The sequence below is a fragment of the Thermobia domestica genome, chromosome 10 (genome assembly GCF_964235325.1).
Source record: "Thermobia domestica chromosome 10, izTheDome1.hap1.1, whole genome shotgun sequence".
Classification (NCBI taxonomy): domain Eukaryota; kingdom Metazoa; phylum Arthropoda; class Insecta; order Zygentoma; family Lepismatidae; genus Thermobia; species Thermobia domestica.
This window is the reverse complement of record NC_137463.1, coordinates 53,569,335-53,596,647: the sequence shown is the minus strand read 5'-3', so window position 1 is coordinate 53,596,647 and position 27,313 is coordinate 53,569,335. Positions and strand designations below refer to the sequence as shown.

At 35.0% G+C, this 27,313-nt stretch overlaps 1 pseudogene; it reads left to right on the top strand.

The window, feature by feature from the left end:
- The first annotated feature begins 18,630 nt into the window (after positions 1-18,630).
- On the top strand, positions 18,631-26,791 carry LOC145661464 (uncharacterized; annotated as a pseudogene).
- The last annotated feature ends 522 nt before the right edge of the window (positions 26,792-27,313 follow it).

The window sequence follows — 27,313 nt, the reverse complement described above, 5'->3', positions numbered from 1 at the left end:
CAATAAACTGGCTCCTTATAGGATCAGGTTGCGTGTTTGCCCGTTATTTGAGAACGGTTTCGTATTTCTCATGGCAAGGCCTTTCAGGTGATATATAGGTTTTCTCCCGGTTCTTGGTCCCGGTATGGTATCATCCCTAGTCAGTTAAATAACATTCGTGCTTTTCAGTGACCCTATTCGTGCTTATATAGGTTTGTTTTTAGCACTGTATTTATTATGGTATATGTCCGTACGTTGTATTTATACAGAACACAATAAGCCACTCCTGAAGCGAATTTGTACCCAATAATGCAATTCCTCCCTTTAGTGTTCTTTAGGTAATAACAGTGAATTAATATAAAAAAAAAGAACATCTTAATGTTTTAAACCTTAACATTTTGAACATATACAATGTCCAATGTAGGTACGTAGCGAGGATTTGGTAAAGGCCGGTTGATCCATGACATGAAATACAGTGGTCATCACACCAGGAGCTCGTTCATTCTAAACTATTTCACTGGCAACATATATTGATTTGTTAGAAAAATAAAATGAGAATATGATAGTAAGTATTTTAATAATAAACTATGAAGAAATCTCCAGTAAAAATTTTTATAAAAACATTGGAAAAGCTTCTTACAATATTTAGGTTCCTTCCTTTGTTCATTCAAATATAAAAAATTTCCTTTCATTATGACCTCAACTAATATAAAAAGTTTCATATCCACTATTATAAAGAGTACATACCCAATAATGTATTTACAATATTCTCTCTGTTGAACCAAATCTTAACAGCACTTTCTTTCCACATATCTTTTTTGATTTCATTATTCCGTCAACTACTGTCTGTTCCAAATTACAGGTTAAACGAGGAATAGAAAACTGTTTCTGAAATAACATGTTTAATTCTACAGAGAAGTGATGACGAAAAAGTATGATAAAAATGTCCACACTGTTACAGAACGGCACTAAACTAACCAACTAACTCTATGGCCTATGATTCGTGACGGGGATATATAGCCTCGATGCTGACGTCCCCATTAATCCCCCTATTCATTCATTCATTCTATGGCCTATGGAACCCGGAGATTCAAAACTGCGTTCACAAAAGCTCTCCACTGACTTCTATCCTTAGCCAACTGGATCCAGTTTCTACTTTGTATTCCTGTTTCTGCGAGATCCATCTTAATGTTGTCCTCCCGTCTGCGCCTAGATCTTCCTAATGGTCGTGTTCCGATTGGGCTTCTAGTTAACACGTTGAAAACGTTCAGCGTTCTTCCATTCTGGCTACATGATCTGCCCACCTAAGCCTCATATATTTGACTACCGTAACAACAGAACAGCAGTATGCTTTCGAAAGTTTGAAATTTCCCTGACTGGTTGCCATAGACTTTGCAATGAACATTGTGTTTATATTTTGACCCACCGCTATTTTGCACAGGCTTATCGTAGAGAGTCGCGACTTTATTTATCTTCTTTTATTTAAGACCAACTTTTATATGATATGCAAGTTGACCCCCCTTTCCATTTAAAAAGTTTGAGTTGGACCCCATCTGGGACTTGCGGCGGACTCTGGGACACTTTATTTTACTTTGAAACGTTATACTTTTGAAATGATGAAAGACATGTTTTTCTGTTTTCATATCTGTCTCGCCGTTTCAGATTTTTCGGGGTTGCAACGGACTTTAAGACACGCTTAAAGGTGTTAATAAAAATGAGTAACGTGCTGCCCTCAAGCGAAATGATTGAGACCTCCCCAATTTTGGTAACGGGTTTTGATCTTACCTTGACCCAAGCTTTCAGGAAATATATACATCACCCCATATTTGTGGGTTCAGGTTCAAGTACGTTGTAGTAGACATTTTGTCCAAATACAATGTTTTTGAATAAATACTAGCGTTGTAACGTTACTTTTCGGACCTGCCTAGTTGTTTATCTAATATCAAATTTATATAAAATGCAAATCCCTTTCAGAGACTTACACTCATGTGGAATAGTTAAGGATAATAAGAAATTGCATAGTTGTTGTTGTTGGAAACAGTCATAAATGCACTGATTTTATACTAGGACAAGTCCTTGACTATTTGTCGCAAGTGATCCCACATGTTACCGCTTTGACGCGGTAACAAACATTCGATGACGTTAGGTATGTACTGAACGCTATATTAGCACGCCTTCAAGTTGTGTTCGAGAAATCACTTACTGCCAGTGGAAGTGAAAGAGAAGGGGGAGAAGAAATTATACTGATGATGTCATGCGCGGAAGAGCAATCCGACGACTGAGAAAGGGTCAGACCCAGTTGGACGTGTCATGTGAACTTGATGTCTCACAGAATATAATCACAAGGATATAGTGACGAATAAACAACATGAAAATATCCCTCGGACGTGTGACGGAGGACGAGTAAGAAGTATAACTGCCCTAGAGGACTATTTTTGCCAAACTGTCAAGTGAATCACCTCTAACCACGCCTAGGATTTTGCGGGTGCTACAGGAAACGTTGTTTCAAGGTTTAAAGTGTGCAGACTATTAGCTTAGGGATACTTATATGCCAGACGACACGCAAATGATCCCGTTTAAATTGGTGGCGACATCATTTATACACTCAAGAGCAATAGGGTAATATACCGTTCACAGATTCATCACGAGTTAGTTTTACCAGTGCTTCTCGAAGTGCAATCGACGCAGAGATCGTAGATCTTCCTGAACCGAACTGGACATTACAGGTATGGATGAACCATGGTGCTGGGAGGAATCACTCTATGGTCATACTACCACAAAAATACAGTATCGGAAAGAAATTCTGAACCAGTATGTTCGTCTGCTTTGAAAGGAGTTGGAATAATTTCACTCTAATAGACGATATTGCGCCTTCCTATCGAGTTTCCATAGTGGATGAGTTTCTTTGAGATTCAATATATTAGATGATTCGATTGAAGCCCGAGTCGATCTCCCTACTAGATTAATCATACGTTTCGGTTCTGTAATGCATGTACGATATACGAGGTTTGTTAGAAAAGTAATGGCATTTATAACGAGAAATTTTATTATTTTTACTAATGAACGTTATTCTTTTCAAAATAGTCCCCTTGGGCAGCTATTCAGAAATGGAGGTTTTGTTTCCATCCTTCAAAGCAGTGCTGGGAGATTTCTTCTGGAATATCTTTCAGTAGGTCGGGATTGCTCTTCTGGATATTATACAAAGTACTAAAATGGCGCCAGAAGAATTTCTCAAAAGATTTTCTCAGGCCATGTGATTCGACGAATACGAGGGCCATGGAACCACAGAAATGCTTTATGCCAAAAATTCATTGATGGAGACTAATCAGACATAGTTCTTTGGAACCATCTTGGTGTAATCCTTGGATTATTAAGCTAACATATGAAACAGTATTTATGAAGACATTGAATTTGCAGTAGTGGCTATCTACAATACTGAACTTATCGGAATTCGATAAATCTTGGCATGGAGGAAGGTTTAATATAGAGTATATTTGAAATATTCACCTGTGGAAAAAGGGAGTTTAATCAGGTTTGCACAGAGGTTATAAAATTGTTATTAATTGTAATATGATGATGAAATTTTAGGTGAACATACTTTGATCCTTCTAATATAAGACCATGTCGCTCAATGTAGTCTCTATCTGCTGTGAAACTTCTCGTGCAATGTGCTCTCTATGTCTTGAATGCACTTTGATAAAATTCAGGTGACTAAATTTTGCACCATTGTTTCACACAAGACATGAGGCCTTGACATTGTTACTTTCTTCTCACAGGTGGGCCTTCCAACGACCAAACAGGAAGAAATCCGAAGGAGTCAAGTGCGAACTATATGGAGGCTGATATACGATTTTCCACCCCATTTTCATAATTTTCTACTGAGGTACCATGGCTGTGTGAGGCTTGGCAATGCCATGATGGAGTTTGATGACTTCAGGGGCGGATCCAGTGCGGACTTCTGGGGGGCGGGGCGGTGGGTTGTAATACTGCTTCTTAGAGGTACTTTTAAGAGCTCCATACCCTGGGATGGGTTTTATTTTTATATATAAAATAAGAAAGTTTTCTCTTGGATCCGCCCGTGGATGACCTTACGTGGAGAGCATATCGTACTTTATCCAGTGACAAACAATAACGCTCCTTTTAATTGTGAAACCATGTTCGAAGAAGCTTCAGTCACATTACTCACTGCACTTGATGGTCATCACATCTTGGTTTGTCCAAAAGAGTGAAATTACTATCTTTAAACCGCTACAAATAACGTTGAATACTGGTACATTCCAGTTTGATCTCCATAAACTGGAAGCAACTTGCTATGAATTGATGTAACTGGTTGATCACTGGTTTTGGATAGAAATTCCATTACTGACCGTTGACATAATCCTAATCCAGGTCTTGCTGCCTACTTCTCGTCCATTGTGGTATACCTGTGAACAATGGGAAATAACAGTTATTACCATTTTGAAGCCAAAGGATCGAAGTATGTTAAGCTATTGTTTATTCTCATATTACAACTAAAAAAAAAATATTATACCAATCTGTGCAAAAATTATTGAAAGCCCTTTGTGCATATTTTTGGTTCCAGAATTATGGGTGATCAAATTTAATGGTTGTACTTATAGTGTACATTGTACGCTCTATAGAATTTATCCCAAATTAATTAAACTTGGCTTGCATGTAGAAAATTCCTTGCGTATTTTCTATGTAAAATATTTTCCTGTAAAATATTCATCTTATTTCCTGGATTATGAGATTAGGACTTTGATTAAAGTTAGAGTCAAATTTTTGTTTACAAAATATGTACAATAGGATCTGCATCATTCGGAATAATTGGGAAAATAAGTTGACGAGAGATCGAAAGTTCGAATTAAATAAAATAACCTAAAGGATTATTGAATTTATTGAAACTTTATATATAGCAAAAAATACATTTATTGACTATAGTGCATTTAGATATCATGGGCTTTAATTTACATATTATTATTAATTTCTATGGAACTGCTTCAAGCAAGAGGTATACAAGAACAATTCTCGAACTATACAAGACCTGGAAACGAACATTCGCATTAAGAACATTAACACTTCTACTCCTCGTAAAGTTGCTTCCAACTTGGTGAAACGTGTGAACCAGTGTTTAAATCAAAACAAGGGACACTTCCAGCATCGCTATTGAGTTGAAAACTTGTTTCATGATAGTTGCAGTGTTGCCGGGCGCATGTAAGTAAACATTTTATCATGATAATTTCGACTTGTTTGCTTTTCGTTGCTTCCAGGAATTGCGTAATGTAGACAAATTCTTAACACACCTTTGGATGCACTGAAACATCAGCAATGTTACTAATTCAGAGTGTTATCTCATGAAAGCTCCGATTTCCTTAGTTTTCCCTTACAGAGGCCTCATCCGATTAGTTATCGATGTAAATAAAAAATTCTTTTTTCTGTTCCATAGTTTCCAAGCTACTCCAACTAAACAAACTGAAAATTAAGGACAGAACATCCATACGTATGAGTTATGAGTCAATTTACATGTTTTGCAAAAAAATTTATTTGCACCTTCGGTTACATCTGGCAACACTGTGTGGTTCCTAGTGTACTTCAATCATTGCTTATTAGTTTAAAAATGTATGCATGAACAAGGCTACTTTTTGGTATAACCTTTATTTGTGTATTACTTCAGGTTCAAAAGTTCTACTATCCCAAACTCCGGGTTGCATTGTATATTGGACACCCTGTACTATATAGTAAAATATAAAGCAATGCAGTAAATCTAATGCAGTATATACATTCCAGACACCTAGTATTATAATGATGTGCCAGACGGATGTTTCATTTGAAATTCTTCTTGCGGAAGTTGGTTTTTAATACATCTATATTTAGTTGGAACAGTTCAAAATGTTAGTATCCACAATAATGAGCAAAGGCAGTACAATATTCTAAACCGTCATGGACTTATGTGGCGCATGCAATTGTGGACTTCTAGCAACATTTTACGATAAATCTTGCAATCTTTATTTTTTCTTTTGTCTGTCCTGCTTAAGCAAAGTTTGACTTATCGGGATCCAGACTAACAAGGTTTTACTTGTAATTGATTTTTAGAACAAAAGTTAATTTAAAATACGTAGAACAAATCTGTTATATGTTAATTTGAGATTTAAATAACAATATCTCAACCGTTAAGTATGTTGTGTTCTTTTAACCCTTATCCGGGCAAGACATTTTTGTAACGTAAACGGGCAACCGGGGCCTGTGAGGCCCAGTATATATTTTAAGTTCAGAATACACAAAATCAATGCCTATTGTCACTTACTGTGTAGACTAGTCTAGAATGTAGTCTAGAATGTACCGGTATATATTTTTGTCAAGTAGCGAAACTTCGTGCCACGCTTTTGTAAGCCAAGCAGAATAGCAAATCCGGTCCAGACATTTTTGTAACGTAAACGGGCAACCGGGGCCTGTCAGGCCCAGTATATATTTTAAGTGCAGAACACTCAAAATTCAATGTCTGTTGCCCCTTACTGTTCCGACTAAATGTTACAATAGTCACGTGTTCAATATATAATTATGTGACAATTTGATCTAATATTTGACAGGAATTTCACTAAAGTTATACGGGGCCTCCTAGGCGCCGATTGCCCGGTTACTTCAGGAAAAAACATTTTCAAATTTAAAAAAAAAAAAAAACATTAGCTTTACCAACTCGATATGTTCATGATTTTAACTTCGACGAAAGATAGAAGAATTCAGTATTTTATGTCTTCGAAATATGTATGGTTATTGAGAAATTTTAGAAAAATGAAGCTACTGGGCCTGGGAGGCCCCGGTTGCCCGGATAAGGGTTTCAACGAAGTATTTATTGTTTATCTGCAATGAGGAATCTCGTTAGAAGTTCAATTGGTGGATTTCAATTGTATGTTGTTTGATAAGTGAAACAGCAAGTCCACAGACAAAATTAGAGGAATCCTTTTGAAACAGTCTGTTACACTGTGTGTTTTATCTCTTTTTGTTTTTTCTTTAGTGCGACCGTTCTACGAGCTAACGTCGACAATTAACTAATCTACTGTACTTAAAAGCAAACGAAGATATCTTCGTTTCTTTTATCTAAAGAATCCTTTCTTGTTTTTTCTTGTTATTGTCAAAACCTCTCTTGGAAGTATTATGTGTATCAATAGTACCACTTGGCCTGACTGTATCTCTGCTGTGGTACTTTTTTTTCTTTCTTCCTCCATTATGTGCTTTTATTTGATTCTTTATTTCATTCCTTTTTCTTCTTCTCAGTACTACTAGGTTCACAATCAGCTTTCCTCTCTTGCTTTCTTAACTTCCTCTGTTTCTTATCCCGGAAGCTGTCCACGGATTCAATATCCGCTTCAAGACTGAGGGACTTGAAAATTCTTCCATTGTAGCCGAAAGGACTATGCTACCATGCATTTACACACACACACACACATACGTACATATATGAAGAAGTGGAGTTAGTCTTCTCTCTTACTTTACTACACACTTTCTTCCGAAGTATTTTTTGAGGAAAAATTTCTCTTCGTTTTTCTCTTTTTCACACAAATTCTTCTCTGTCTACTTTCTTTCTGAAAAGAGAAAGCAAATCAAACTTCAGTAGTTCTTCTCTATCTCTTCTGTATACTTTCTTTTTGTTTTCTTATTCCTTTTTTCACTTCTATACTTCCTTTCTTTCTTTTTTTCGTTCAATAGTATATTATGTGTATGTGCGTGTGTGTGTGTGTGCGTGCTTTCTTTTCCTTTTGCATCTTTTCGAACCTACATAAGAAAGAATCTCCAAGTGTTTGCTGTCTTTTCCAAACCAATATATGGTGTGAGAGAAAATCCAAGTGTCAGGAAATGGTAGAAAATATTTTTTTATTACTTTCTTTTCTTAAAAAAAATCTTTGTTTATTTTTAAAAGGAATTTTTTTCTTTATTTTTTCTTATAGAAAATTCCTTTCTTATATTTCCCAAAAATCCTTTCTCAGAAGTTCTTTTCCTCTCTCTCTCTCTCTCTCACTTTGTGTATTGTATGTGTGTTTTGTGTGCGGTGTCCTTCTTTCCTATCTCTTCCTCTTTGTATTGGTGACTGATATATTTGTAGTTTATTATTGTTGGGGATAGAGGAGTGCGTGAAGCAACTAATACTTAACTATATATACTTAATTATCTAATGTGTTATAATTAATAAGTAAATTACATATACATTCTTGTAGTTGAGCTGTTTTAATCCAAAAGATATGATTAAAAGAATTATGTTAATGTGCTTTATCTATAAATTACATATAGAGTTAATGCAATGGTTAACAATAATTTATACTTTTAATAAATTCGACCACAGATCCGTAAACTAGAACTACGTAAAACCAAATAAATACAGACATTAACATAATAAAGCCTTTTCTTCTTTCTTCTTTCAATTTATAATAATTAGTCACAATCCAATCACAACCCAGTCGAGTTCCAAACTTTTTGAACAATCCTAGAATCAGTTGAACACAAATCCACCATCAACAAACATAATGTTGTATGAGCCTCTAATTCAAATCTTGTGAACTGAGCCTAACTACTCAAATCAGGGCCCCGAACCCAAATCTGATTGAACTGATCCCAACTACAGTAATTATTTTTGTTTGAGTCTCGAACCCGAACCCTTTGAGCCTCGAATCCCAAGTTGTTGAGCTGACATTAACTACAGTACAATAGCTTCATACGCTACACTGAGACAAAAAAAATGTAGGTGGTGTACTTAAAAAGATAGGTTATATGCGTAATTCCTGTAGTTTTTGGACTTAACGTACAGCAGACGTATAACTGAAAACGCATGTTTTGTAATACTTTCCGTATAAGTGTTCCATCTATACATACTTTTGGTATGAAATAATATAGGCAGACAGGATCTCACATACAAATGGACGTATATAACATATAGCTGACGAAGGTAACATAAGTATATGTATGTGATATACGGAAAAGTGTTAGATGTCAGACATCCTGCAACGGCATGATGTAGCATCTAAGGGCAGTGCCTATGTAGCATACGGATAATATGTTCCGTACTGATTTCTAAAGTAAGCAAGAGGATACCGTATATTTGTGCAATATACCGCTGTCCGGAGAACGGATTTTTCTATGTGTATGTTTCTCCACGATCACATTCAAAACACATTACTAAGATGCCTTAAACTACAGGTATACATGTATGATACATTCTCTCCATATACCTGGTATAGTATATGCTATAGATATATTCTCAGTCTTATTATAGTATATTCCAAATTCATATATCTTCTAACATATATCCCTATATTCCAGCACGATATACCCTCCACAAGCATATTTCTAATGCAATACGTCAAATCAAGTATATGCAGGGGTGCCCACAGAGGGGGGCTATGACGCAAACTGCGTGTAACGCCCCCATCCGTAGCCTAGCGGACAAGGTGGGAAAAACCAATCCAGCCTGGCCGGAGAAGGGGCTTCACACGCACAAACACCCGGAAACCTCAGGCTGTTATTTCAATTCGGAAATCCAGAGGGATAATAATTCATAAATTAACATTAATTATATAAACAAATAACAACACAACAAATTCAGGAATAAATATTTATTACAAATAAATTACAATAATCTGTATTTTCGCTGCCAAGTCAAAATCTGGATTCATCAATTATTTTATTTCTCAGTTTGAGAAAAGAGAAAAATAATATAATTCCAAAAAGAATCATCCGCTGGATCGTAAATCTTTTAATTTGAACAATAAAGTATATTCTCCAGTATAATCAGGAACCTCTCAAGTTTGACTCAAATATATTCTAGACCAGTCAAGGACATCTCTCATTTAACGCTAGTATTAATACTCCAGGCCAGACTAGGACCTCTCTTGTTTAATACTAATATATTCCTTTCTTTAAAATAAGAAATTAATTCGTACCTTTAATCAATATTGAGTGAAAATTCCTTTTCTTTCAAACCGAAGAAAAAGTTTCCGTAGATACTTATTAAACAAATTACTATTTTTTACTAATTTAACGCAAATCAGCTTGGAAAGAAAAATTTTACAACAACAAGCAACTGCGAATGACTACTACATCCAATCGAATGCGTTGCAACATCGAAACATTTCAAACATAAACCGGTCAAACATTACTCCAAACAGAACGAACAATTCAAACGATTTTTACTTTATAGAAAAGGAGAATTAAATTTTTCTTTCAGTTTTTCAGTATTCAAATCAGTATTAATAAGATGTTCGAATTTTACTCCTGGAATCAAAAAAATGAAATTCAAACCTGTAATGAACATATGGTAAATATTACATTTCAAAGGTTTCGGGTACAATCCCTCCACCTTTGTTCCCCTGGATTTGCCGAGCTTACTCGCGATAATTTTATATATTCCGCTGAAAATCTAGCCAAATGGAAGCCAACAAGACAACCCACTGAAAATACAGAATGGACGCAGACAGACAATGCAATAGGAAAACTGAAAATTCACTCACATTTGAAAATACACTTTTTTTACCTCGACTTTTTGTAGTTTTTCTGCCCTCAACTGCCTTGGACTCACTTATCAAAACAAGAATAATCCACTGTATAGTGAGGTTATGCTCAGGATTCAATTTAAACGATCCCTATTCAATCAGAAACTCAAATGAGAAAATTGGACGTAGATCCACAATTTCCCACATTCACAAATTTGAGAAAAACTTCAGAAACAATTATGAATATGTGATTCTGAGTATTGCTAACGCACTTTTCTGTAATTTGCTTGCTAACAGAGTCAGAGAGAGCTAAACCAAGCCTCCCTTTCAATACTTTTATCGATTTTTCAAGCAACACTAATTTCACTATTTTTGCAAGAAAAAGCAAATACACGTAATATTGTACTAAATGTAATATTACGATAATCATAATCCTCACTTATTATGGATATTCTTATTTCACTTCAATAACACACTCTTCTACAACGAAGACTTCAAGACAAGAAAAAGCGAAGCAAACACGAAACGTCCATTTAGATTCGTAATCCATTCGAACAACAAAAACCATCCAGATGTTGCACGTTCGGAAATCACAGCCCAAGTCAGCTAGCCGAGGCAAGCTGCTTGCGGCAGCAATGCTGTGACCATGCGCAAACGCAGACCAGCGCATAAGCCAAGACCTTGAAGTTCTTGGTTACGAAAGGCAAAGGAAATCTTCTCACAAGCGTTATTTTTACATTCAAATCTTTCTCTCCTATTTTTAAAAAGAAATCGATGATGATTTTTTTAAAGCTTATGTCTCCGTCTATAACACATAATATTAAATACATTAATATTATTTTTACCATTTTCCTTATCATAGATTTACATTTTTATTTTATTATAATTTCTTCTTTTTTTCCTGTGACTTGTAACGGGCATGTTACAAACTCGCCGCCCTGGAAAGAAAAATTCTCAAACCAAGAATTTTTCGACATCTTCTTCTTCGCAAGCTACGAAACACAAAATGATCATAAGACACAAATTTTAACAAAATATATATATATAAACAACAATATACTTTAAAACATCTCTCAACTGAATAACAATATTATATATAAATAACAAACAACGTTAAATATTCTAAACTATTTTCAATTTTTCAAAAATAATTTTTAATTTAATATATATATAAAGTTATTTTACTGTATTTACATTTTTTACTATAGTTCAAAAATGTTTACTTAAATATATATATAAAGTTGTTTTACTATATTTACAATTCTTTATTTCACTATGGCCATAGTAAAATCTATATTTACAATAATAACAATTTAAATTTAATAAAAATATCAATAATATACTGATAAATTTTTATATTTACTAACATATTTAATGAAATTGCAAATTCATTGAACCATAAACTAGTAGTAAATTTTAAGGATAAAGCAAGGTCTTTCAAGGAATTTTAATTTTCGTCCCCCACTCTATCTAGGTTTCTTCTATCTCTATATACCTTTACTTCTGAAACATGGGATCGGCGATAAGAATCTGGAGTATCATTTTCGTCAGAAACAAGTATCGTATTTGGAGTTAAGAAACTCCTCACTACAAACGGACCATACCACTTATCTGCTAAGGACTTAGCTATTTTATCCTTCAACGAAGATTTAACGTGAGTTTTTAATAACACACTATCGCCAATACTGAAATTTACAGGGTTTCTCATCATCAGCTTCCGTCGTTTACTCCAGCTCTTTTCCATGTTTTCAATAGCTTTATTCCACAATTCAGCCGATGACTTCCCACCATAGTCTGAACTGACGATGTTCCATCGATTCTCTAAAGGTGTTGAATAAGGACCTCCGTAAAACAATTCGATTGGACACATCTTCAGTCCCTCATGCTCGCTAATATTCAGTGTAAACTGTAATTGAGGAATAAGATTGCTCCACAGATGGTGCTTCTTCGACATATAGGCACGTAACGCCGCCTTTAAGGTTTTTATGAATCTCTCCGCTGCATTTCCTCCCGGGTGATAAGGACTGAGTCTGATATGACGAATCCCCAATCCAAACAAAAATGTTCTAAATTTCTCCGACACAAAGATGGATGCATTGTCTGTCGATATGGCCTCCGGAAAAAATAACCGACTGAAAATCTCCATCATTTTATTTGCCACCACAGTTGAATTGATGGTCCTCAACTTTTCCAACACAACGAAGCGACTGGCGTTATCAACTGCAATCAAAATAAACTTATATCCCTGAGAATTAGGGAGAACACCAACGATATCAAACATCCAATGAGCATTAATCCTTTTACTGAATTCGAAAGCTAGATGACCCATCTTCTTCTGATTAACTTCTTTTGATTTCTGACAAATATCACATGTAGAAACACAGTCTCTAACATCCTCTTTCATTTTTTCCCAAGTAAATTTCCTCATCAGCTTTTTTAATGTCTTGTAAGTACCAGAATGACCTCCGACTATTCTGTCGTCATGATGATATTCTACCAAAACCTTACGTAGTTTTTTAGGAATTACTACCTTAAATGGATTCATAACAGATTTAGTCTTCTTCATGAGTATTTTATCATTAAGAAGGTATCCTGAAATACTTTCCCCACACTCTAATTTCTCTATTATTTCCTTCAGCTCGATGTCTTCTCGTTGTAATTTATCGATCGAATCTTCTACTAACGGAAGTTTCCACTTATTGGCTATTTAAATGTTCTTCTTGAAAGCAGCTAGTCCTACAGGTCCTTCCATAATGTCGAACTCAAAAGGATCATAAATCCTTGTCAGAAAGTCCGCAACGGTATTGTCTGCTGATCTGACATGTTTTATCTTAAAATTAAACTGACAAAGTATTTCTACTAATGGACCATATTTCAGGAGTCTCTTGCTATTATTCAAAATCCAAGTTAACGCCTTGTTGTCGGTGAGTACGTCAAATTCATTTATTAGATAATGTTTATAACGCGAAATAGTTTTAACCAGGCTGATAAACTCTATTTCATATATGCTTCGGTGCTTATCAGCCTCCGAAAGCCGTTTACTAAAGTAGGCAACAGGTTGAAGATTGCCATTCTCATTCTCCTGAGAGACGCCCCCAGCCACGCTCTTCCCAGAGCCGTCCACGTTGACAATGAACCTCTTGTTTAAATCCGGCGTTTTTAATACGACATTTTCAATTAAAATGTTCTTTAACCTGTCTAGCAACATTTGATGCTCCTTCGTCCATTCAAATTTCACCTTAGGTGACTTTAAGGCACTCAAAGGTCCCATTAATTCTTGAAATTCAGAAGCAAACCTTGAATAGTAGTTAATTAAACCTAGTATTTTCATAAGGCCACGTCTATTTCTAGGAGGAGGAATATTTTTAATGGCTGACACCCTACTAGGATCGATTTCCATTTGATCCCCTTCTATCACATATCCTAAATAGTTAATGCGTCTGTAAAAGAACATACATTTGTCTGGGGACACAGTAATACCATAATCTTTAAATCGTTCGAATACCCTTTCAACCGTTTTCATATGTTCTGCGATGGAATTGGAAGCTATCAGGACATCATCTAAAAATAATTTAACACCATCTTCTCTCATATCTCCTAAGACTTTTTCCATTGCTCGAGACAAAATATTACTTCCAGTCTTAATTCCTACTGGAAGACGAGTATACTGATAGCACCCTTTTAGAGTTACAATAGTTGTAATGTCTCGGGAACCTTTATCTAACTGGATTTGAAAATACGCACGGCGTAAATCTATTTTCGTGTACACGCGCTTATCAGCTAAACCTGTAAGGCATTCTTCTAAATTAGGAGACGGATATACGTCATTCACTATAAGAGAGTTAGCCTTAATGTAGTTCCCAACAATACGATGAGTATTATTCTCATTCCGAACCAGAAAACAGCTACTGGCAAAGTTATAATGATCAACTTCCTCTAGATTAACCTGATCCAATAACTCTTGAATTTGATCATAAAAAATCTTTTCTTTATTTTTTGGAATAGGAAATGGTGTATCCTTAAATGGTTTATTATCCTTAAGATATAATCTACCAATAAAATTTTTAATACACCCTACTCTATCTGATATCACGTCTTTATATTTAGCCTTTATAGAATCAATGAAAGAGATCACCTCTGGTTCATTGAATCTCCAAGTATCCCGATTATCATTTTGGTTTTTCAACTGTGTGCATTCCGGGTTTTTCACCTGCATGGTAGTCTGATCATGTAAACTATCTGATGTTCGAGGCTCGTCCGAAATAAACTTTTTATTTCTCTGAATCAACTTGTGAAAGTTTTCAGCTTGATCGATATCAATATCTGATATCTAAGAGCCGCTGCTACCATCTAATGAATTCAGCTTATCAACTTTATTCACTGGACCACTGCTATGTCTAAGCTCCACTTTTCTTTCAGCTGAGTTTGTATCCTGAGTTACCACTAAAGTTTTATTCTTTGATCCTTTCCTCCTACGATTCCTACGCTTGATTTTCTTTTCACTTGTATTAGCATCGGGTTTCACAACACTATCTTGATCCTTTTCTGGCAACCTAGCATTATTCGCCGAATGTTTACTTTGACCAAGTTCACTATTCCGAACTGCAGATGTTAAACCAACAACCAAAGGTTGATTTGAATTTTCTTTTGAACTATTTTTATTTCCTAATTTGTTCATTAACCGAGAATTCGCAATGTACTGTCTCGAATTCTCTAAGTTAATATTGGATATTTCATTTGCATCACTCTGATCTGAGACACAACTGCCCCTTGAAGATGAATAATTATACTGAGTCCCAACTGGATTTGTAACTTAGGACCTTTCAATCACACCACCCAGTGTTTTCCCAAAATTCGTACGACTTTCATCCTTCCACATGGATTCAATGGAACCTTCGATTTTACGAACATCTCCAACTTCTGAATCAATCATAGATCTCAGATGATTCAGCTGGATAGCACTAGGCGCTGGAATTTCTAATAATTTGGATTCAAGATCTAAATAATCCAAATCACACTGAATACTCGCATCATTTTTCCGAAAATTAAATCCATCCTCACAAATAAAAATTGAGGCCATAAAGTTCGAAACAGAAGAACTATCTCGTTTATTAAAGTGATGATCAGTTAACATTCCATTCCTTTGGCCAGGCTCATCACCAGATTTAAATCCCCTCAGATGTTTGTTATGTTGAATCATCTTCTTATAATTTAATCTAACCCGCTTCTTTCCACCGCGTAGAATCAAACAGTTTCTAGCATAATCTATAAGTGAGTTTGTCGATCGTAAGAAAGGCGTTCCCAGAAGACACATGCAAGGCAACTGTTCCACAATCTTAAATGATATTCTCTCAAAATGACCTGAGAGATTCAAAGACAATATTATCTCCCGGTTCGTTGAAAAATTTAACCCAGACGGAGCATTTACCACCTTTTCAGGAGTCAATTTAATAAATTTTTCTAATCCAGAAAGCCGCACTAAGTCCAGTCGAACAATGTTAAAACTTGAACCTCCATCCACACAAATGTCAGTTAAATAATTATAAATCTTACCAACCACAAAGGAAGCGACGGTATTATCCATTTCACTAGGAATAATGTTAACTGAAGCATTAGGTGCTTTAAATTGATCAGACCATTCATTCGGAATCTTGTTTTTTCTATGAACCTGAGGTTCTACTTTCAAACGATTCTTTACATTAGTAGGGTAAGAATTATTTAATCCTTTATTCAAAGAAATATTTTTATCACCCACTGGAAATTCTCGATTTTTAAAACCTTGATCAGGGTTTAACATTACTAAATTAGTCTTTTTCCGAGAAGAACCCATCTCCCTATTATATTCCAATTGATTTCTAAAATTTAATTCATGTTTATCAGCAATATTCATTAACTCGGATCGGGTAGCTGGGATGTAATAATTCAACATTTTATACCTATGATTTGGATTCATGCCACCTACTATGATGTTTACCATGTCTGACTCACTATCCATAAAATTTAATACATTCATAGCAATTACTATAGATCTTACATACTGATTAACTGATTCAGACAGGCGTTGACGTCTATAAATTCTATCCGAAATAAGTGAATGCAATGCAACAGGCATAATAAAATTGTTAACAAGCCTAGATTTTAACTCATTCCAAGCTATTTGATGATTTAATGCTAACAAAATTTCTTTTAATAACGAACCTTCACATTTCCCGACAAGAACAGAAAGAATCATACTCAAAGAGTAGCTAGTATCCATTAAAGTTTCCTCAATTTTAGCTAATAACTCAAAAACTAGCAAACTATTACTGCCATCTGTTGTTTTAAATTCCTTAAATTTTGACTCTAGAAAATCATTAGTTCTTTTAAATGTATACTTCATCAGGAGATTATGCTCAACATTTGAAGATTCATTAGTCCTAGGCAAAGTTGGCAACCCTGTTAACACATTGTCACCCATTTGAGTTCTCTTAGGTGGAGCACCATACCGCGGATGTAATGAAGTCTTGGGGGTTGAATTTCTAATTTGAGAAACCCTTCGGTAATTCAGATTCAAATACCTAGAAGGAACCTCATTCTTATCAGGACCTGAATTTCCAAAATTTATCGAATTCCTATCATTATTAGAACCAGAACTCATTAAAGGCTCATTAAAAGTAACTTGCCTCTGATCTCGAAATGATTCATTCAAACTCCCAATATTAACAAATCTACTAAAATTGTATTCATCCGCAGGTGACTGCGAACTACCTCCACAATCAAAATTATTAACTCTCATAGCTGGTTGTCTAATATGAAAACTCCCTTGAGTTGGCGGAGTCAGTGACATAATCAACTGTCCAAAATCAGATCTAGTATCTGTTTCAAGATTACCGGTTCTATCTACAGTTATCAATTCGGAATATTGCTCCGGAATATCAATACTCACATACTCCATCGGATTACACATAAGTAATATTAAAGAACAATACAGGTATAAATACAACATAAATAATATAATTATAATACATACAAAATACAATACTAACTACGAACACTACTGCGACCCAGAATTTTTTGACCAAATGGAAATAATCCTAATAATTCCTTGCTTTACCTTAATTTTAATCTATCAAAGATACTAGTAATTCATAAATGAACAATAAGTTTCAATTAGCAATCACGAATTTAATTCTGAAATGCAAAAGCAAGATGCGAAATTCCAAAAATAACAACGAGTTTAATACTTAGATCAAAAGTAATAACAAACGGACTTGAAATACTTACAACAACAAATTTTAAATAACGGACATGAAATACTTACAACAAAAAATCGGACTTGGGCTGTGACCAATTTGTAACGCCCCCATCCGTAGCCTAGCGGACAAGGTGGGAAAAACCAATCCAGCCTGGCCGGAGAAGGGGCTTCACACGCACAAACACCCGGAAAGCTCAGGCTGTTATTTCAATTTGGAAATCCAGAGGGATAATAATTCATAAATTAACATTAATTATATAAACAAATAACAACACAACAAATTCAGGATAAATATTTATTACAAATAAATTACAATAATCTGTATTTTCGCTGCCAAGTCAAAATCTGGATTCATCAATAATTTTATTTCTCAGTTTGAGAAAAGAGAAAAATAATATAATTCCAAAAAGAATCATCCGCTGGATCGTAAATCTTTTAATTTGAACAATAAAGTATATTCTCCAGTATAATCAGGAACCTCTCAAGTTTGACTCAAATATATTCTAGGCCAGTCAAGGACCTCTCTCATTTAACGCTAGTATTAATACTCCAGGCCAGTCTAGGACCTCTCTTGTTTAATACTAATATATTCCTTTCTTTAAAATAAGAAATTAATTCGTACCTTTAATCAATATTGAGTGAAGATTTCCTTTTCTTTCAAACCGAAGAAAAAGTTTCCGTAGATACTTATTTAAAAAAATACTATTTTTTACTAATTTAACGCAAATCAGCTTGGAAAGAAAAATTTTACAACAACAAGCAACTGCGAATGACTTTACTACATCCAATCGAATGCGTTGCAACATCGAAACATTTCAAACATAAACCGGTCAAACATTACTCCAAACAGCACGAACAAGTCAAACAATTTTTACTTTTTAGAAAAGGAGAATTAAATTTTACTTCCAGTTTTTCAATATTCAAATCAGTATTAATAAGATGTTCGATTTTTACTCCTTGAATCAAAAAAATGAAATTCAAACCTGTAATGAACATAGGGTAAATAGTACATTTCAAAGGTTTCGGGTACAATCCCTCCACCTTTGTTCCCCTGGATTTGCCGAGCTTACTCGCGATAATTTTATATATTCCGTTGAAAATCTAGCCAAATGGAAGCCAACAAGACAACCCACTGACAACACAGAATGGACGCAGACAGACAATGTAATAGGAAAATTGAAAAATCACTCACCTTTGAACATCCACGTTTTTTACCTCAACTTTTGTAGTTTTTCTGCCCTCAACTGCCTTGGACTCACTTATCAAAACAAGAATAATCCAAAGTATAGTGAGGTTATACTCAGGATTCAATTTAAACGATCCCTATTCAATCAGAAACTCAAATGAGAAAATTTGACGTAGATCCACAATTTCCCACATTCACAAATTTGAGAAAAACTTCAGAAACAATTATGATTATGTGATTCTGAATATTCCTAAGGCACTTTTCTGTAATTTGCTTGCTAACAGAATCAGAGAGAGCTAAACCAAGCCTCCCTTTCAACACTTTTATCGACTTTTCAAGCAACACTAATTTCACTTTTTTTGCAAGAATAAGCAAATACACGTAATATTGTACTAAATGAAATATTACTATATTCATAATCCTCACTTATTATGGATATTCTTATTTCACTTCAATAACACACTCTTCTACAACGAAGACTTCAAGACAAGAAAAAGCGAAGCAAACACGAAACGTCCATTTAGATTCGTAATCCATTCGAACAACAAAAACCATCCAGATGTTGCACGTTCGGAAATCACAGCCCAAGTCAGCTAGCCGAGGCAAGCTGCTTGCGGCAGCAATGCTGTGACCATGCGCAAACGCAGACCAGCGCATAAGCCAAGACCTTGAAGTTCTTGGTTACGAAAGGCAAAGGAAATCTTCTCACAAGCGTTATTTTTACATTCAAATCTTTCTCTCCTATTTTTTTTTTAAATTCGATGATGTTTTTTTTAAAGCTTATGACTCCTTCTATAACACATAATATTAAATACATTAATATTATTTTTACCATTTTCCTTATCGTAGATTTACATTTTTATTTTATTATAATTTCTTCTTTTTTTTCCTGTGACTTGTAACGGGCACGTTACATGCGTCATTGAAATATTTGGGGCGGGGTTAAAAATCTATATAAGTATGTTTGAGGGAGTGTAAAAATTAATCGAAAAGAAGATTTTTTCATGGAACAACACCTACGGATAGACAATTGGGGGGGGGGGCGTCATGGACATAAGGGGGGGCACCACTGGTATATGTCTTAACAATTATAACATAATATATCCCATTACAATATACTCTTTACAAACACATTTTAGATAAACTACAATTTAGATCAACCTACTTTAGGCTCCCAAATTCATGTCTACATCAATAATTCAGTGTTGTGCTCTATGGTAACTCCATTCCAAACTGTACTTTCACTTCCAGTTCAGTCTGCTCAACCTCATTTTCAAAGACAATCCTCCTAGACAATCGTTTCTTCTTATTCATCATCTCACTGCCTTTTTTCGAAATTGTTCGTGTAAGGTGAACATCGCCTTAGCCTTGTGTCCTGAATCTGTACCTATCATTCTGAAAATTCATTATTCTGAGAGTTAGCTTCCTCATCCATTATCTCTACATGTTCTTTTTATTCAAACATGCGCATATAAAACGATCTGCTTTCCTGCAGCGAAAATAATACCAAACTCTAGCAGGACATTTATTTATTTGATGTTGAAAACCATAATTTTATGGATTTTTGTGTACTTTTAAACAAATCATTTATTTTCGAGATCACAGTTGCGTTAGAACCTGCATACGACATTTCAGATAACAGTTGTTGTACAGCTAAGCATAATTGTTTGATCTGTTTTAAATTACTTTGAATATTAAATTTCTCTCTATCACACGTCTCAAATTAGTCATATTTCAGGATAGTAAGCTCGTTCCCAAACTGCCTCAATAAATTTTGTTGTTCAAAGTACTTTATGTTGTAATCACATAAAGAATTATTGCATTGGTTAACAATAATTTAGATTTTTCGTAACTCCAAAGATAAACCTGTCAACTACTACATAAAACCAATCAGATAGAAACACTAACAGAAGAGAATAAAATTTCTTCTTCTTCTTCTCCTTCTAAGTGTCTCCACTATTAACATTTGACATCAGCCGAGTAACCAACTCATACCTTCAACACCAAGGGTTACTTCAATGCTTATGCTCATTTCGGAATACACCATGAAATGTTAGATAAAATAAGAACAAATCCGTGTAAAGATACAATAGCTCTGAACAAGAAGATCAATTGCTTCTTGATTTGGGATGTGAAACAGCCTTGTGTCATTGTTTTCTGCCTCTGCAGGTGCTATATACCAACCAGAAGTGGTATTCCACATAATTAGAGATGCAAAAAAGCCGGCTTTTTTGAATCGATAGTTTTTTTCACATAAAAAGCCGGCTTTTTTGAAAAAAAAAAACGAGAATTTTGGAAATTTTGGCTTTTTTCATTTTCATGATTTTTCTATCCAAATAGCTTTCTTATAGTATATTCTATAGTTAGATAAGATTTCCACGACCTGAATGCCATATTTAGCTCTGTAATTCACCATCAAGATGGATGGAGCACATATTTTACGAATTAAAGCTAACATGAAGAATGTAGTATTTGAGGGCAATTTTACAGGTTATTTAACTTTATTTTAACTTTTGAGTTATCGACATTTTTTTTCCTTCTCTAGATCATTTTAGTTTGTCATCCGTGTTTCATTTCTAAGAGCTTAGTACTCCAGCTTCTAGCACGAAAGTTAAACTTACGTTTTTCTATATATCCGTCAAAGCATACGTTTTTCAATATGTCCGTCAAACCGTATTTCCACATTTCTGTTATACTGTAGTTGTGCAATGATGTAGCAATAATTTTCCAGATACAACCTTGAATACCAATTTATACAAATAATCAATAGCGGATTTAGAAAAGTACTTTGGGAGGGGATTCTCTGATTGTTTCGTTTTCTAAAAAGTCCTAATTTTATTTGGGAGCAGCTTGAAGTTTATGAGTACAGGCATAACTAATATTTCGTTTCGTTTATATGTTTAGCAATAATCTTCCGGATACAACCTTGAAGATCATTTTATATTGAGAATCAGTCGCGAATTTAAAAAAGTGTTTTGGGAGGGGTTTTCTTACTACTAATGTTTAGTTTTTCTAAACATTCGTAATTTTTATTTGATGGGAGCTTAAAGTTTATGAGTAAAGGCATAACTAATAGATATTTCGTTCGTTTTAGACATTCCACAACTTTGGAGAACAGGCTTCAGTCCGAAAGACATCCTCTAACCTTCGCAAAACCGTCACTGCTGGTACTTAGTAATAAATACGATTTAAAAACAATAAGAAAGGAAGTCGGCCAACTCCTACACTCCTAGTCAGCCAGTACACGCACTATTTCTACATTCTCAGATGGAATGAAGGAAGGCTTTGTCAGAATGGTCGAATGCTGGGTTGAATCCCGGACTTCTCGATAGAAGCGCAAAAGCCAACCACTCAGTCACGTTTGTTGTGCAGTTGTATTTAGCTTAACTTAAATATATTCCGTAGTCTTTTTTTTTTTTTTGTTCCGTAATGATATGTTGAATCCCTCTTGTTAAAAATTCAGAAACCTTGAGGACTGGGTAAACGTGATGGTGGTCAAGGGCGCCCATGTTGTGGTTTCCAAGGAGGGGCAAGTATAAGCGACGTTTCAAAAATAGTTTCAAATTTTGCTTTAACTAATGTAAAAATCCTATTGGATTTTCAATATTCTGAAGTACATTTTCCTCTAGGGGGGGCAAGCGCCCCCTTAACTTGATGGTGGTTATAAAAGCTTGACTGTAGAATTTCAAGAATATACAGAACCATGTGCAGCCTTTAATTGTATCATACAAATCTAAGTATTTCTCTTATGTTTTATTTTAATTTTATTTTGTTTCAAAAAGAGGGTATGGAATATTTTGAAGTAAAAATACTACATACAGTTTTGCTAGTTATTTGTGTATTTTTTGAAAGAAGGTTTTACTCTTAGGGTTGGCTCGTTTACACCAGCTGTTTTTTTTAAATAACTGGTTTAAACTAAAAAAATTAAAAGAACAAAAATGCGAATCGTGTGAACTTCATGGTGACGTTTCACATGTCAAACCATCTGGATTAGTCTTATTTCCTTTTCACCTTTTAATCAAGGAGTCCCATGTTCAATTCTCGGTCGAACCACAACCCTTTTTTCATGTGTAAACCAAGTTCTCTTTCGGATGTCACTTTAAGCGAAAGTCTTCTCCTTGATAACCTCGGTATTACGTAAGGATGTTAAGCCTAAACATACAAAACGAAACCAAATTATATATTTCTGCATGCCTGTTGTTTTATAAAGAAGCGAAGGTTGCTTAAATATATTGATTAAAATTGGTAAAATATATCGATTGCCTACTTAGCTTCCAACATTAGCTTGGATTGGACTTTCAATGATACCTACATACTAAATTTGTAATTTAATACCTCAGTTTTAGAAAAATAAACACACTGCTGAACAAGACTGCACTTATTTAATATAAAAACACATTTACACGTGACGTTTCGATCTTCTATCCAAGATCCTCATCAGACATACACTCACGTCTGATGAGGATCTTGGATAGAAGATCGAAACGTCACGTGTAAATGTGTTTTTATATTAAATAAGTGCAGTCTTGTTCAGCAGTGTGTTTATTTTTCTGATTTTATTCGTAAGACGTTGACTATGATTGTGTGTCACTCAGTTTTAGCGTACTGATTATAATACGTTGACCTTTAAATTTTACATGCAAATTAAATTTTACAGGATTTTCCTGTTATTGTTTTACATTTAAAAGAATGACGGGATTTTCCCGATGGCTAGGGCGGGAGTTTCTCAATTTAAGAAATTTACTGACCGCACTTCTTTAAGCTTATGGGACCTCTTCCAGCATAACCCCGTTGTTGAATAATAACACCAAGGCGAAACAACTTATTTCTGTGAATATATAATATAAATACATAAAGCAAAATATCTAAATCAAAAAACCTGGTTTAAACCCCAAAAAAGCCAGGTTTAAACTGCCCCCCCCCCAAAACGGGTTTTTAGCATTTTCAGAAACAACCATGGTTCTTGCCAGCTCTGCTTACTTTTGTGTATAGGAAGTTAAAGTGTGTTTATTATATACATTGGTTAATCCTTTGGAATTCATAATGTAAAAATGTTGAAGTAAAATTGTTTAAAATATCTTTTCGAAATTCATGGTTTACTTTCGAGGTTTTATATTATTATCGGCATCAACCACTAATTAAATGACTTTCTGCGTTATAGAGAAGGGAAACAAAGTCTGCTTTATCGATTTAAAGCAGAATTTTGAAAAAAAGCCCAAAATTTCCCAAGCAAAGCAGAAAAAACCGAGTTTTTTTTGAAAAAAGCCGGTTTTTTTCCGAGCCCTTGCATCTCTACACATAATACCTAGATAGATATCAATAAGGAGAATAAGGAAAACAAGAGGGCAACAGTAATTGAAGAAAGACTAGAGTGTAGTACACTAGCTGTTTATGAAGTGAAAGTAATAATTTGAGAGTAGATGACAAATTTTCTTCTATTTGAAGGAATATTGAACAGCATTATATATACAAGAGCTCATCATTTAGACGAAAACTGTCATTTCTTGCCCAAGAGGCGTTCCATGCATTTAGTACCATAGGATCTGGAGATCTAGCAAGGCACGAGGATTTAGTGGATGTTTTGTTCAATATATACGGGTTTAAAATGACGCATATGTCCAAGGAAGTTATCCGAGAGCCGTCGATTGAATTAGTAAGATCGAGGACATTAATTACTAAACCTATTGTTTTGAAAGATATTGACGTGATGACTTGTAGTACAAAAAATGTTGAATTTTCCACATCCTTCGAACTAGAAGTGACACGAAGCGAACTGTTTACGTGTGTAAATATGGCGACTTGTTATACAGATTTAAGAGTAACGAACTGAAGAAAGTTAATACTGTTTTACCCTTGTAATATATATTTAAACAATTTAGTATTTCTCTTTCTAGTTTTACTGTTGAATATAAACAGGCTGTGCATCGCGGTCAAGATATCAGATCAACACTCATTTCAACATTTCTGAAGAAATTTTCGCCATTAATCAAACTCAGCTCATAGGTTGGTTATCATTGTGATTGTTCGTTTTAGTTTGATTGTTCGTTATTGCGTTATCATGTTGCAACAGAGAATATATTCGGTTGAACAGTGCAGGGTAGTTTTGTTATAGACCTATTGCTGCATACATCTGCTCCAACTGTTTAATATGAAGGTGGGTCATGATGATACGGCTTTAGGTAGGGACTAAAACTGAATTACTCTCTCGTAGTAATACTACACAGAGAGGAGAACTTTATACTCGGAACGGTCCTGTTTGACGTCCGGTTAGTTGCTCAACCACTTTTTTTTTTTTTTTTTTTTTTTTACATTCGGTGTTCAGAAAAAAAAACGCACACTTTTTTGGGGACATATGACGCTCTGTTTCAGGAAACTCATATCAACTGAATTCTATAGCAGTTCAGTTCTCGATACACATCCTCTGTCTCTTGGCCTGAGCTGAGGCCAAATCATTTTGCACAGTGTGGCAGCTCCTGATTTCCCGTGTTCATGAAAGTGATGCACTACATTGAACTGAGCCACGCCGAGCTGGTTCGACAATTGTCGTGTGCCGGTGGATGGATTTTCCTCAATGTTTTGTCGTGTGACTTCAGAATCTGTTATCCTGGGGCGGCCAGACTTCGGCTGATCTTCAACATTTTTACAACCTACACCAAAGTTTTGGAATCAACGAGTGCTGTGGTTCATTGCATCTTTCGCATGATAAATGTTTTGAGTTACTGTCGCAGCGTTATGTCCGAGTTAGCACAGACAGTAAGTTCACGTATCCTATATTGTTCAGCACTCATTATCACTGCTCTTTAAAGGAGACTTAACGTGCTGACGGAGTGGCAACCTCCCAGGCCCGTATCCAGGGGGAGTCTAGGGAGGCCGGCCCCCATAATTTTTGGGTCCCCCTCTAAAATTTACACGGTAGGCTTGCAAATGAACTATAATATCGTGGTGAACTATAATATGGTTGGGTCGGGCCCCCCTAACTTCAGCCGCCCTCCCCCTACATTTTTGGGCTGACTACCGGCCTGCAACCTCCGTATTACATAGTCTGCTTGTCACATTACTTCATGAGCCACTTATACTTTGTATTTACGGTCCACCTCAGCGTATACACACGCCTATTCTTTTGGTTGTGGAAATATTGCATGGTTTTTCAATAATGCAAAAACTTCTGTAAGTAATGTTGATATGATAGTTTCAAAACATTTAAGAGTTATAGGTTGCATAAATACCTAGTCGAAAAATAGATAGAATAATTATTATTCTCAGTTCTTATTTTAAAAAAAAATGTGATGCTTCAGCCAACCAGTCACGATAAAATATTTCAGTCAGGCTAATGCCTGTCGTTAGCTGCGCTGCCTCCTCCTGATGCTACGAAATGTAGCTAGAGGTGGTAAATTTGCAGACAAGTTGAAGCCTTGAAGAACTACTTTCTCTAAAAACGATTTCGTTTTGAATCAGTTTCATTTTTCTTTTCTAAAAATTGAGTTTTATAAAAATAACACATGGTTGAAAGTTTGAGAACTTAAAATCAACTCGTTGTGTTTTACAGTTAATAATTCATTAATATGATTTTATGATTGATTTGTTGAGTCTATCAATCCTTTTCGACATCAACATAATGTGAGACGGTGCCTACTTCTCTTCGTAGTTCCCAAATTTCCCTGGTAGTGTGATAGCCAAAGGACATCCCTCAGACGCAACGGTCTAAACTGGCCATAGATACCGAAAACTACCAAGTAATCATTCAAAATGAGAACATAACCCTGTTACGCTCCAAATTACGCCCTTGATCTTGCTCAGAGTTTATATTTTAATTCTGTATTTTGTCTTTTATAGGGTTACAGTAAGGACTTTCTTTTTACTTGTGTTAAGACAATTTGTGAAATGTTAAGAGATATTCGGAAATCTTCACTATAAAGTATTAACTTGTCACTTTGAGAATATAGAGCACCATAGATGTAGAGCCAATAATCAGTTTCCATAAATGTAAACGTGAAAATTTTTTCTTCATTTTTGTACTACAATGTTTCTTCTCTTATTACACTTTAAACAAATTTGAATAAATCATTTGCTGTCATAGTACAAACATATACCACAATTTCTAATCTGTAACTTGTAACATGTCGCTCGTAAAAATAACTAATTCTAAATGTAATATCTCTTGTAGGTATTTCTTATACGTTTAGGTGATGTATGTCAGGACATTCCAAAGTCTGTAAGTTGGTATAAGAGAGGCTCGGGCTAACATCGTGATAAGCGTCACATCCGATGAAATTGATTTGCTAGGCGTGTAAGGCTGAACTAGACCACAGATCAAAATGGGGTAGTTTAATTTCCTACGGAAATTCACCTACAGATGGCAGGGTAGACTTGTTTAGTATGTTCCATTGAATTGAATTGCATAGGAATGTGGAACACTCTTTCCTAGTTTACTCAAAG